Source organism: Artemia franciscana, chromosome 17 (genome assembly GCF_032884065.1).
Source record: "Artemia franciscana chromosome 17, ASM3288406v1, whole genome shotgun sequence".
In the NCBI taxonomy this organism is placed as follows: Eukaryota; Metazoa; Arthropoda; class Branchiopoda; order Anostraca; family Artemiidae; genus Artemia; species Artemia franciscana.
Window position 1 is genome coordinate 26312370 of NC_088879.1, and position 13215 is coordinate 26325584.

The 13215-nt window shown below is 35.6% G+C and overlaps 1 protein-coding gene across 3 annotated transcripts in view; it reads right to left on the bottom strand.

The window, feature by feature from the left end:
- The window catches only part of LOC136038070 (unconventional myosin-IXAa-like), a 266020-nt gene extending 253807 nt beyond the window's left edge, over window positions 1-12213 (bottom strand). For all 3 annotated transcript variants that reach the window (XM_065721055.1, XM_065721054.1, XM_065721050.1), the window contains exon 1: window positions 12103-12213. The gene's annotated coding sequence lies outside the window, so the exon portion shown is untranslated. The remainder of the gene's footprint in view (window positions 1-12102) is intronic.
- Between the last annotated feature and the right edge of the window lie 1002 nt (window positions 12214-13215).

Below are 13215 nucleotides of genomic sequence, written 5' to 3' on the forward strand. Positions count from 1 at the left end.
GCCACAAAGCGTCAATTTTTACCCAAAGAGGGCTAAAACGTCGAGGAATGCAAATTCTAACAGAGCCAATCGATTGTTTATGGTCTAAACTTTAAACAGGAGGATTTGAGACTCTATCTTGACAAACAACAGCAAAGTGTGGTTTTCTGCCGTTTTATACCGCGAAACATAAATCATTGTCAAGTGCCATATGGCCCCTTCTGGAAAGGGAAGGCTGGAACAGATAGTAATGTTACCATTGTTATCTCCATGCTCGAAAATCCTTAACTAGAGGTATTAAATCCCTCCATCTTGTATACTCCCACTCTCAGTCTCCTTAATTGGCGAAAACTAAACCATGCATGAGGAAAACAAGAGCTAAGAGCTCATAAGCCACTTGCGATGAGGTCGGAAGAGCCAAGAGCTCATATAGCATGAGCTCTAGCAAAATTCTAAGAATCAATAGATTGATTTAAAAGGAAAATCAGAGGCTTAATGCCGGTCGGGATTAAAAATAAGAGCTCTGAGACACGAGGCCCTTCTAAATATCAAAATTCATTAAGATCCGATCACCCACTCGTAAGTTAAAAATACCCCATTTTTTCTAATTTTTCCTCTCCCTTTAGACCCCCTGATGGTCAAATCGGGGAGAACAAATTTATCAAGTCAATTTGTGCAGGTCCCTGAAACGCTTTTCCCAGGATTTCCGGTTTACCCCTCCAACTCCCCTCAATGTCACCAGATCTGGGTGACATTAGTTCCTGGGTGACATTAATTCTTTAGTTCCTTCTAAATATCTAATTTCATTAAGATCTGGTCACCCATTCTTAGGTTAAAAATACCTCATTTTTTCTAATTATTCAGAATCCACCCCCCACCCTAACTCCCCCAAAGAGAGCGAATTCAGTCCGGTTATGTCAATCGCGCATCTAGGAATTGTGCTTATTCCCCACCAAGTTTCATCCCGATCTCTCCACTCTAAGCGTTTTCCAAGATTCCCCGTTTCCCCCTCCAACTCCCCCGATATCACCGAATCAAACAAATACAAAGTCGAAACAATAGGGAAAATATTTTCAAGACAGTGGAAATCAGTTCTGTGAATATTTCGGCCCTATGTCAAAGGGCCGTCTTCAGCACAATACGAGAACAAGAGAGAATATATATATATATATATATATATATATATATATATATATATATATATATATGTATATATATATATATATATATATATATATATGTATATATATATATATATATATATATATATATATTATTTAAAAACTTTTTTTAAAACAGCCCTAGCATCCTTACTTCAACGAAGTTCAACCAGGACTGACAAAAAGAATGAAGTGAGAATATAAACTCATTCAAACTAAAGAGAACAAAGTGATTAAATGCAATTTCTCAGAGCCAACCTTGCTTTTTTAGCAGCCTGTCTCAAAGGCCTTTTCGTAGCTGGTTCAGTATTATTATAAATCGGTTTAGTAAAATATTTTGTTAGATCATTTTTAATTAAATTTGAGTATAAAGAATTTAGTGAGTATTCCCCTAAGTCCCTGTTCAAAGAAATATTATTATTTATTTTAAGATTAATTTCGATTGATTCTCGAACCACCTGTTTTATCCCCAAATCATTACTGATGAATGAAGATTTTTCAAAAAATATCGTGTGGGACGGAGAGACCCCTCTTTGGCGAGTAATTGGGGTCTTATCTTTACCGGAATTTAAGAAATTAATGATTTTAAAATTATTAGTAAAAACTACGTAAAGATTTTTTTTGTGCAAATATTTTTTAATTGTGTTGTGATCTTTGGGATATACGGAAGATAGACAATATTTGAGGGGTTATCAGTAGCCTCACATTGTGAAATATCTTCTTCGATTTTACAAGAATGTCTTTTTATTCTACGGTTAATTATTTTATTGACAAAAGGAATGGGGTATCCATTACCAAAAAGAATATCTCTGATAAAGTTTATTTCTGCATTTATATACGAATCGCAGCAAATAGTCAGGGCACGGTCAATGAGGGAAGTTACAACTGCTCTTTTCACTTGTGAGGGGTGATTTGAATTAAAGTGAAGATATCTATTGTTTTGTGTTGGCTTTCGATAGATAGTAAAATCCAGTTTATCAGCATTACGAACAATTAACACATCTAAAAACGGTAGTTTATTTTCAATTTCAACTTCTAGGGTGAACTGCAAATTTCGGTCATAAGTGTTAAGATGATCTAAGAAGCCCCGAAGTTCAGCTTCCCCATAATTCCAAAGTGAAATTACGTCATCCATATAACGACCCCAATAGACGTGTTTTAAGAAATAAGAATTTAATGCCCTATTTTCAAGGTTCTCGACATAAATATTTGCCAGTAGCCCGGATAAAGGTGCCCCCATGGGTAACCCATTTTTTTGTTGATAAAAAGAATCGCGAAATTGAAAATACATAGAAAACTTATTACAAATTTTAACCAGAGTCATTAAAACTTCACAATCAACTCCTGTCGCTGAAGCCTCGACTAAGTGGTAATTTTCTAAGTTTTTTAGCCATATCTGCCGAATTGCGAATATAGGAATTTTGAGAATACAATAAAGGTTTGAAAGCTGTGCAAAGCCATTTTCCAATATTGGCAGCGGGGGATTTATCGACCGTATCACCGGATACGGCCGAGATTTAAAATAAGAGCTCTGAGACACGAGGTCCTTCTCATTAAGATCCGATCACCCATTCATAAGTTAAAAATACATCATTTTTTTTCAATTTTTCCTCTGTCTCCAGCCACCCCAGATGGTCGAATCGGGGAAATGACTGTTATTCAAGTCACTTTGTGCCGGTCCCTGACATGCCTACCAATTTTCATCGTCCTCACACGTCTAGAAGCACCGAACTCGCCAAAGCACTGGAACCCCCCCCCCCGACTCCCCCAAAGAGAGCGGATCCGTTCCAATAATATGAATCACACATCTAGAACTTGTGTTTTTTCTTCCCGTCAAGTTTCATCCCGATCTCTCCACTCTAAGTGTTTTCCAAGATTTCTGTTTCCCCCCTCCAGCCCCCTATGTCGTCGGATCCCATTCGAATTGGATCCCTCTGAGACATAAGATCTTTCTATATATCAAGTTTCTTTAAGATCCAATCACCAATTCGTAAGATGAACACAAAATTTCATTAAGATCCGATCACCCGTTCGTAAGTTAAAAATACCTCATTGTTTCTAATTTTTCCGAATTAACCGCCCCCTCCGACTCCCCCCACAGATGGTTGAATCGGGGAAACGACTATTTCTAATTTAATCTGGTCTGGTCCCTGATACGACTGCCAAATTTCATCGTCCTGGCTTATCTGGAAGTGCCAAAACTAGCAAAACCGGGACCGACAGACAGACAGACGGACAGAATTTGCGATCGCTATATGTCACTTGGTAGATACCAGGTACCATAAAAACTGCCTTATAAAAAAAATGTTGTTAATTCGCTTTCATTTCACGAAAGTAACTGAGTTTAATTATACAAGCCTGCCGCATGCCGGGGTCCCGTATAACCTCCGAAGACTCTACGACCACTAGGCGGAGGTGGGGATGAGGAAGAGGTAGTCCCACTCCACTACAGAATAAATTCTACTCATTTTGGGGTTTAATGTTACTCTTTACTTCCAAAATAATAGCATAGACAAGACCGTATCCAGGGGGGAGGGGTCAGGAGGTTTGAACCCCCCCCCCCCAAATGCTTTTATATAACTCGTAAAAACGTAACAAAAGTTGAAATAAACATATTTTTGTAGTTTTTTTGTAGTTCATAGTGAACATTTTGACTACTATCAGAAATTCACATTCTAATATATTTTGAAGATAGACATAATATTGAGCAGTTTTGGGGAACCAAGAGCCCAATGAAAAAAAAACACGGGGTCCATGGGGAGGATTCTGAATTGAGTTAGAATTTCCTCTTGTCAGTGATTTTAGGTTTAACCAAGTCCGAATATCATTCAAGCCATTTTTTCGTCATTGCAGATTAGTTTGTTGCTTTAAAAGATATATTTTCAAATTAAACAAAATCAATTTTGAAACATAAGTATTTCTAGCAATCTTTTCCGAAACAACACAAGTCCAGTGGATCACCAGGAAGCCTGGCCATTTTCGGCAGAATACCTCCAAGTCAAGAACGTATCAAGGATTTTTTCGGGGGGAAGGGGGAACAAAAAACTTTAAAAACGCATCAAAAATTTCTTTACATTTATTTTATTACTCTTTTACGAGTCAGACAAATATTTCAGGGGGATATCGAACCCCCTATCTCTCCTCCCTGGATACGGGCTTGCTAAGAGTCCCCCCATAAATTGTATTTTCACTGAAAATTGGAAACCAAGTCTTCGAGGATACAAACTGTCCTAAAAATTACTTTTCTGCAGTTAATTCACCATAACACTGAACTACATGTCACAATCAAATGGATCTATCAGAAACAAAATAAAACTATATTTATTCGTACCCTTGAAACCATCAAAGAATTCAACTTTTCACGGCTTAAGAGCTGTCAATCGTTCACAATTCACAGAGTAAAAGAATATTTGTCACTTAGACATTTAAATCATCCGTCATTTGTCAAAGATCTCAAAGGATCGCAAAGCATTTGGAACACTTGATATTCTCTTGAAGAAACTTTTGCCAAAGGTTTATCTTCTCTTTCCTTTTGCAAATGGACCATGCAAATTGAAAAGCAAAAATGTTTTTTCATACACCTGACAAAGAATAAAGGAGGCTGGTACTTATAATATACGTCCTACCTAATATTCTTCTAATGGAATGTACCTCAGTAAGATAAAAACATAATACTTTAGAAAAGATTTGGGGTATATATTAGGACATTAAGAGGGGGAGAGGGGGATGTATAGCCAGTCTGCATGCCTAATGTGTAAGTGCAATTATTCTGCATATTATGTAGTAAGAATTATTTTCTAACTTCCACCCCATAACGTGTAAATATATAGCCTAAATTATATATTTTCTGTCTATTCCATCACTTCTTTTATCTTGTCTCATGCTAAGCTGAAAGAAACTACCGAAAAAACCGGTTCTATAATCCCTCAATGAATGAACAACTTGAGAGGTAGGGCGTATGTCATACAAGTACTGGTTGCAAGAGACTGTGTCTCAACGACAAGAAAATGTCAGGTGTAAATATCAAAGGAAGGCGAAATTAACCCGTATAGTACAAAAATTATCGCGAAAAGCAACTGAAAAGGCTAATTGTTTATAAATCAACATCCCCTCATTCCTGTAACCTTTTCAACTACTTGGCATTAGGAGCCTAACAGAATTTAGTTTTTAATCTTGCAGGTTATTGTATAAATAATATACTTCATGAGAGAAACAGCCAAATCGATAGCTTGTTTAAAGCCCTATCATAAGGATTCTATGCCCTATGAAGCTTACACACAAATCGTAGAGACCATAATTTCATATGGTCTTAATTCATATATGAGCTGAATTGACTACGCTTCTATATTTCAAAACAAATAACAACTCCGAGTATGTAATCAGGTATTGCTTAAATACAATGATGAATAAGGACAATAAAACAGCATTCTCTTTTAGCATTGTTGGCGCTATTTAATTTATCCACTTTATTACCCAAAATGAATGATCATTATTACCCTTATTTGTCAATTAGCACAAGCTACAACACCAATTAAGACGAGGTTTAAAAGCCATGGACTATAATTGTGTCAAAAGAAAAGGTCTAAAAAGAGAATCACCAATTTGTTTACTAAAATATAGCTCATTTTTTTTATTAAATAAAAAACAATTTTTTTAACAAAGTAAGGAGCAACATTAAAATTTAAAACGAATAAAAATTATTACGTATATAAGAGGGTTCGCCCCATGTCAATACCTCGCTCTTTACGATAATGTTCGAATTTTGTTCTAATTCCTTTAGAATGACCCCTGAATCACAAAGACCCTTTAATTAGAATCAATAGCTCTTCTGAAATGACTAAAAATACTTTAGCGCAAAGAGCGAAATATTGAAGAGGGGACGAACACCCTCATATACGTGATAATTTCTGCTCGTTTAAAGTTTAAATGTTGCTCCTTACTTTCATTGGAGAAACTTGTTTTTTTAATTAATTTCTCATTGTTTTTTAAATAATGCTAGAAAATCCAGTGTCCCCTTCATGGAAATTCTCTTCCCCCATGATAAGTTCCTCCATGGAAAGATCCTCTCACGTACCCGGCCCCCTAGTCAATACCTCACTCTTTACGCTAAAGTTCGAATTTTGTTCTATTTCTTTAAGAATGACCCCTGAATCACAAAGACCGTTTAATTAGAATCAATTGCTCTTTTGAAATAACTAGAAATACTTTAGCGTAAAGAGCAACGCATTGAGGAAGGGACGAACACCTTCATATACGTAATAATATCTGTTCGTTTTAAGTTTTAATGTTGCTCCTTACTTTCAGTTAAAGTAATGCTGGAAAATCCAGTGCCCCTTCATGGAAATGCTCTTCCCCCATGATAAATTCCTCCATGGAAAGATCCTCTCTCGAAATCCCCTCCCTCATACCCCCCCCCCTACCAGAAAAATTTCCCCTGAAAACGTCTGCATACTTCCCAATAACCAATACAATATATAAGCAATGGGCAAAGTTCATAACTTGCAGCCCTTCCCTGGGGGACTGTGGGGTATTGAGTCGTCCTCAAAGAAAAAGTTAACAGATTTTTCGAATATGCTGAACAAAATTGATATACCAAAAGTTTAGTCCAGTGACTTTTGGAAAAAAAATGAGCGTGGCCAGGGCCTAGTTTCTCTCTGATTTTTTTGGTCGCTTAAAAAGAATTCTAGAACCTTCAATTTCGGTTAAAATGAGCCCTCTCGCAACATTCTAGGATCACTGGGAAGATATGATTAGCCCTGGGGAAAAAAATAACAAAAAAAAACAAATAAACACGCATCCGTGATCTTTCTTCTGGCAAAAAAAATAGGAAATTCCACGTTTTTTTTCGACTGAATCTTGAAACCTCTATAGTAGAGTTTTCTGATACATTAAATCTGATGGTGTGATTTTCATTAAGATTCTATGACTTTTAGGGGATGTTTCCTCCTTTTTGAAAAAAAAAGGTAAATTTTCTCAGGGTTTTAACTTTTAATTGGTAAGATTAAACTTACATATTTAAAATCAGCATAAAATACAATTCTTTTGATGTATATATTGGTATGAAAATTCCTTTTTTTCAGATATTTTGGTTAGTATTGAGGCAGGTCGCACCTTACTACAGTTGCTACCCTGAACTGTTTGACTGAGAAATAATGTAATCTTCGGCTGCTCCTTTTTTTGTTTAAACTTTGAAATTGTTTTAACTTAAATTAGAGTCTGTGTCTCTTCGACCGAATGCTTTGCGAGGTGGTTCCCTGGTTTTAAGTTGGATTCGAAGGCGAATTTAATTCTCCCCCTCCCCAAATTAGAACCTCTTACTGGTATTTTATAATTTCATTAATACGCAGCCATTTGGAGGCAAGTATTTTCACCGTACACTAACGGAGTCAAAGTGAAGGCTTTACTTGAGTTACAAGGAACTGGTTTTACAATATGGCACAGCGTACAACTTCAAAAGGGGTGCTTTTCACCAATTTGGATTCAATATTAAAGTACAGCTTAAAAGTATTATGCCAGTTATTTTTCAAGTCATTCTCATTTTTGTATATACCTATTCTATAAAAAAATTCGAATGATTTCTTCAGTGGAGGGTCAGAGGGGTCGTGAGGATACTAGGGGGAGCCAGTGGGAGGTGAGAGGGATACTGATGAACAAGTCTGGAAGTCAATGGTTTGGTAACTGTGAATCATTCTAAAAATTAATACAAGAAATTTTTTGTTTAAATTAAATAAGCTGTTGAATCATTGACTTAAATCACCAAAAATTGTAATTTATATCTTTAGGTCTTTTCACACATTGTCCCAGGGATCTTTGACATCAGAGAAAAAATAGTAGTCAAATATATCTGTAAAAATACACCAGGGATTTTCATATTTACCATTCATCCAAAAAATTGACAATTCTGCCCTAAGTCAGTGCTCTTTTATGACTGAAATGGAGGGTTTTTGGTATGAATTTGGTGATATCTCTGGCAACACTGCGCAAGAGTCAAAAATCAAAATGCAACATGACTTCTTGAGGAATAACCATTCAGAAAATATGTAACAAAGTTCAAGATTCAATTCATTACTCTAACACTTATTTGTACTGGAGAAAAGCCCAATAGATTTTTGGAGTTTTTTTTTATTATTTGTACTTTGTGGCTTGGCAATGGGTAGAGACAGAAACCCTAAACTTTTTTTTAGTATGAAGATTGCAAAAAAATGTAAGCTCTCTCAAACCACAAAATTTTCAGTAAGTTTTAAGAAAACACAAATAATTATGTCAGTCTTACTAAATAGTAGCAATAAGAAGCAAAACAAAAGCTTTCCTATCTCTTAAATTAAATTTTATAGGATAGAACAAATCAATATAGGATATAGAACAATTCCTTAGCATTTGAGGTTAAAACAAAACTGAAAATCTATGCATTTCTTCTAAACTAAAGGAAATAATTCTAGACAGACTGACAAGAAAATTCTAATGTTTGTTGGTTTTATTACAGAGCACTTTTGTTAAGTTTTGTGTCCCCAGACATAAACAGATCTTGTCATTTGCATATCTACCAGAAGAAGTTACTAGACCTCAACCAATCTTAATGTAAGGTGCTGATCTCTGTTTCATGGCCCTTCAGCCAGGAAGTGCAATAGGGGGTTGGGGGCCAACCATCCTGTGCTTTCACACACTCTTCCTGCTTACCTTCCCCAGATTTCTATAGGTACCCATTTACAGCTGGGTCAACTCTGGCTGAGCTTACAGAGTCACACCACTGACACCCATCCCAAACTAAATAACTGGTCACATCTGGGATTGAACCCATGCCCCTTGGACACAGAATTCCCACGCCAGCATGCCAACCACTCAGCCAGGACGGCTTAATGGCAACCAATTAACCACTCTTAATGGCAGGTAAACATAAGGGTCCAGACCATGCCTCTGGGATGACAATATACAATCCAACTGTTGCAAAGGGGGGGGGGTCCTTAATCTCTTATCATCAGGATATTTTATTTGTTTATTGACACCAAATACAGCAAGCTTTCAAGCTTGGTGCACTAAATATAATAAAAAAAAAATTATAACAATACTGACAACATAATAAATGGATAGAATCTATGAAAAATAACAACTACAACAAACACTGACAAACAATACTATAAATGATTTACTGTGAAAACGTGTTTCTGCTAGTTTTGTTTTGAATGTGTTTATATTATCTGTTAGAAATGTTTCAGGTGGAAGGTCATTCCATGGCTTCCACACCCTGCTGTAAAATGAATGTTGGCCTATTTTCCTTTTTGAAAGTGAAGGGCAAAATTTATGTAGGTGATAATGGGTCCTGTTATTGTCATTAAATGTGAAGAACTGTGATGTACTTATATTATGAATGCCTTTGATTGTACAGAATGTGTTAATAATGTCTGTCCTATCCCTTCAGAACTGAAGACTTGGTAATCCTAGCCTGTGCAGTCTAATTTAATATAGCAAATGTTTCAAATATGGTATAAGCTTAGTTGCTCTTTGCTGTATTTTTTTTTTTCAACCCTTGTTCTGTCTTTTTTATTCAATGGATACCATAGTGACAAACTGAATTTGAGTATAGGTCAAACTGTTGATCTATAAACAGCAATGAATGAATGGAGATTAAACTTACCAAAAGTGTATTTGAGACATAATAGCTGATAGTCTGCCTTACAAGTTACTTCAGAGATATGCCTGTCAAACCTAAGATCAGAATCAAAATGAACAACAAGGTCATGGACATTTTCAACAGGTAAAATTGAATGTCCAGCAAGATGGTAATGGTAACTTTGATCTACTTTGTGAAAGTAATGAAAAACCCTACACTCATTTTTGTTGACAAACACAGAGTTGACAGTACATCAATTATGCACTGCATCCAATTCTTTTTGAAGCAGTGAAGCTTCATCTGAATTTGTCAAGGAGCTGTAGAGCTTTAAATCCTTTGTAAGCAGTTTAACTGTGGAATGGTAGACAACAAGAGGCAAGTCATTGATAGAAGGCAGAAAAGTACCAGACCAAAGCAACTACCTTGTGGAATGTCATTTAAAACCATCTTAGCAGAGGACACATACCTGAAGAGATAATTAGATCTCAACAAAAGGTACTGGTAGGTAAGGAATAGTGTGCAAGTTATGTCCTTTTGAGGTCAGAATCCAACTAAAACTCACTTGAAGATGGAAAAAAGGATAGGGAGGTACTCTAATTACAAATTGTCAAGGTTATTTTGCAGAAGAGTTGGAAACTTGGTCCAGAGATCATTTCTAGATATATAATATCACTTTTAGTCTTCCTTTTATCATCAGCAGAGGATATATACCTGAAGAGATAGTTGGATCTCAACAAAAGGTACTAGGAGGAAAGGACTAGTGTGCAAGTTATGTCCTTTTGAGGTCAAAATCCAACTCAAACTCACTTGAAGATGGAAAGAAGGAGGGGAATATTCCAATCACAAATTTTCAAGGTTATTTTGCAGAGGAGTTGCACACTTGGGCCAGAGATTATTTCTAGATACACAATGTCACTTTTAGTCTTCCTTTTAGCCAGAGTTGAATGGAATCTGTCCATCCAGAAAATTGAATGCTTATTCAGTTGCAGATTACTACTATGGTTCTTCTCTATTAGTGTCATCTGATTCTTTTAAAGTTTTTTCAATGATCCTTGAGACAACTCCTGATAATAATTCTCATGAAGTATTTGTTACTGGGGATTTTAACATCCAATATGTCAAGTGGCCCAGGTTTCTTTCCTCTAGACCAGTGGCTTCCAAAATTTTTGTACTGATGCCCCCCTTTAAAAAACAACATTAGTACATCCCCCTTTCCAAAAAAAAAATATTTCTGTATCCCATTAATTTATCTAAAAATCAAATTGCATAAATACTCAACTGATATTATACTTTATTTAATGGGCTACAAAATAATATACAATATTATGTAAGAATATAATATATTTATTATAAGAAATATAATAACTAAAAAGAATATATAATTAATACTACTATAACATAAAAATTTAATGCAATGGTTGAGCTTGTTTTTCAGCACAAATTTCCTCAAACCATGGTATCATTGAAGAAATCACAGTTCCCAGTTCCTTTTCAATCATTTAGCAAGATCAATACTTCATTTTTAAGACAGCAACTCTATGAAAACTAGTTTCACATAGGTAAGATGTTACAAATGGTCAAAAAATTTCTAAAGCTTTACATGTGAAAGAAGGTAAAATTATCATTTGATTGACATGATTGATGAATCAACATTTGATTGATCATCATTGACATGTTTTGTAGCCAAAACATGTGGATTCCATATACTGCTGATTCATTTCTTTGACATCTATTCAAGTTTTTTGGTTTGTATTTGAAAATGATATTTTGGGAACAGTTGCATGCTCCCTTTGCAACAGTCACATGCCCCCCCCCCCAAGGGAGCATGCCACAAAGGGTGGAGACCACTGTTCTAGACCATTGTCATGTTTTTTTTTACCAATGAGCTCATGCTCACTACTATGTAGGCTTATTTGAAGATGATAAAATTCCATTTTTATTAAATTTATTGCTAACAAGCAGTCTGGAGAGAATCTTTAATAGGCTACAGCTTAAATACCATTTTACTCTTTTAATGCAGAGAGTTTTCATGAGTTGTTCTATCACCTTTCTGTGTTGATGACTTGACACCTATTCATGAGAAAGGAAAGTCTAAACTGCTACTAGCCTACATTGCTAAACCTACATAGGCTCTAAATCCATCCCTGAAACTTTCACTTTTCTGACCTAGGGTAACCCCGAGTTTGCAAGGTATTGCCACTGTGTGCTGATCCCATGTAACGTTTGGGGACTTAGCAAAATAAAACCCTCTTACTCAGGCTACACTTTCTTTCCTCCCAATCAATTTTCCCCTCCCTTAGGAAATTTTCATATGGATGCATTGGTTACACGCAAAGGAAGAATCATAAAACTTACAATTTTCTATGTAAATCAATTGAAAAATGTCTTCTAAGTTTTCGACAAACATCCAGAGATTAGTAGGCCTAATAAAACAAACACATTTAAATGTTTAGGTTTTTTGATAATAGTGATGAAATATCAAAACTGTCAATATATTATTTGAAACTCGCTCAAAAGAAAGCCAAATTCTTTGCGTTTTCGGCAAATTTTGAGCATTACACTGGATGCCTTTTGTCTGTATATCAGTGTTAAATACACAGACGTTGATGCATACATTGGCCTGAATTTTGAAGAAGAGGAGAACAAACTACTGCATAAGAAGTATTTTAGAAACAAACATGTACACCATCTTGATAAATGAAGCATCAATATCAGCGTATATATATATATATTGGGCGCTGAGCCCAAGGCACTAAAAGCACTCTTCCACGACGAGTTGAAAAGAAATGTGTAACAGCGCTTGTCCGCAATACATTCCCATTGAAGTCTTCGCTGAGTATTTCAAAACTACTGTCTTTACTTTTTAGTGAAATTATCTCTGAAGGCAAGTTTCCAAATTGTTTAAAATTAATATTTTGTTGCTCCCGTGAAAAATAAGTAACAGGCAAGATGTTGATGGTGTCAGTCCTATTATACTTACTCCAGTTTTCTCCAAATCATTTGAAAGCTTTTTAACTGAGTGGTTGAAAGTATAGGTATTCCTAAATTTTGATCATAATGCTAAACATCCTGAAACGTACATTATACATCCATCATTCACTGTTATACTCTCCTTATGGACACAATATGCAACAGACTTAAAAAAAACCCCATTACCTGAGTCAAATTCATAGCAGTGGACTGGCAAATTGCTTTAGATTTAATCAAGGATAGCACACTGACAAAGAATTGTTTCGATGAATTTCAAGTTGAACCCTATTTAGTGAGAGCAACAGTGTTTTCCCTCTCTAATAAAATATAAATTGTCAAATACCTATATTAACACTCTAATCTCTCCTAGTTTACAATGGTTTACCCCAGGGGATCCTATTGGGCCTAATTTTATTTTTTGTAAAGATGAACAATCTTGGCGTTGATTTCACGAATAGGTAGATATTTGCTAAGGATCTATTTGTCTTAAAGACATGT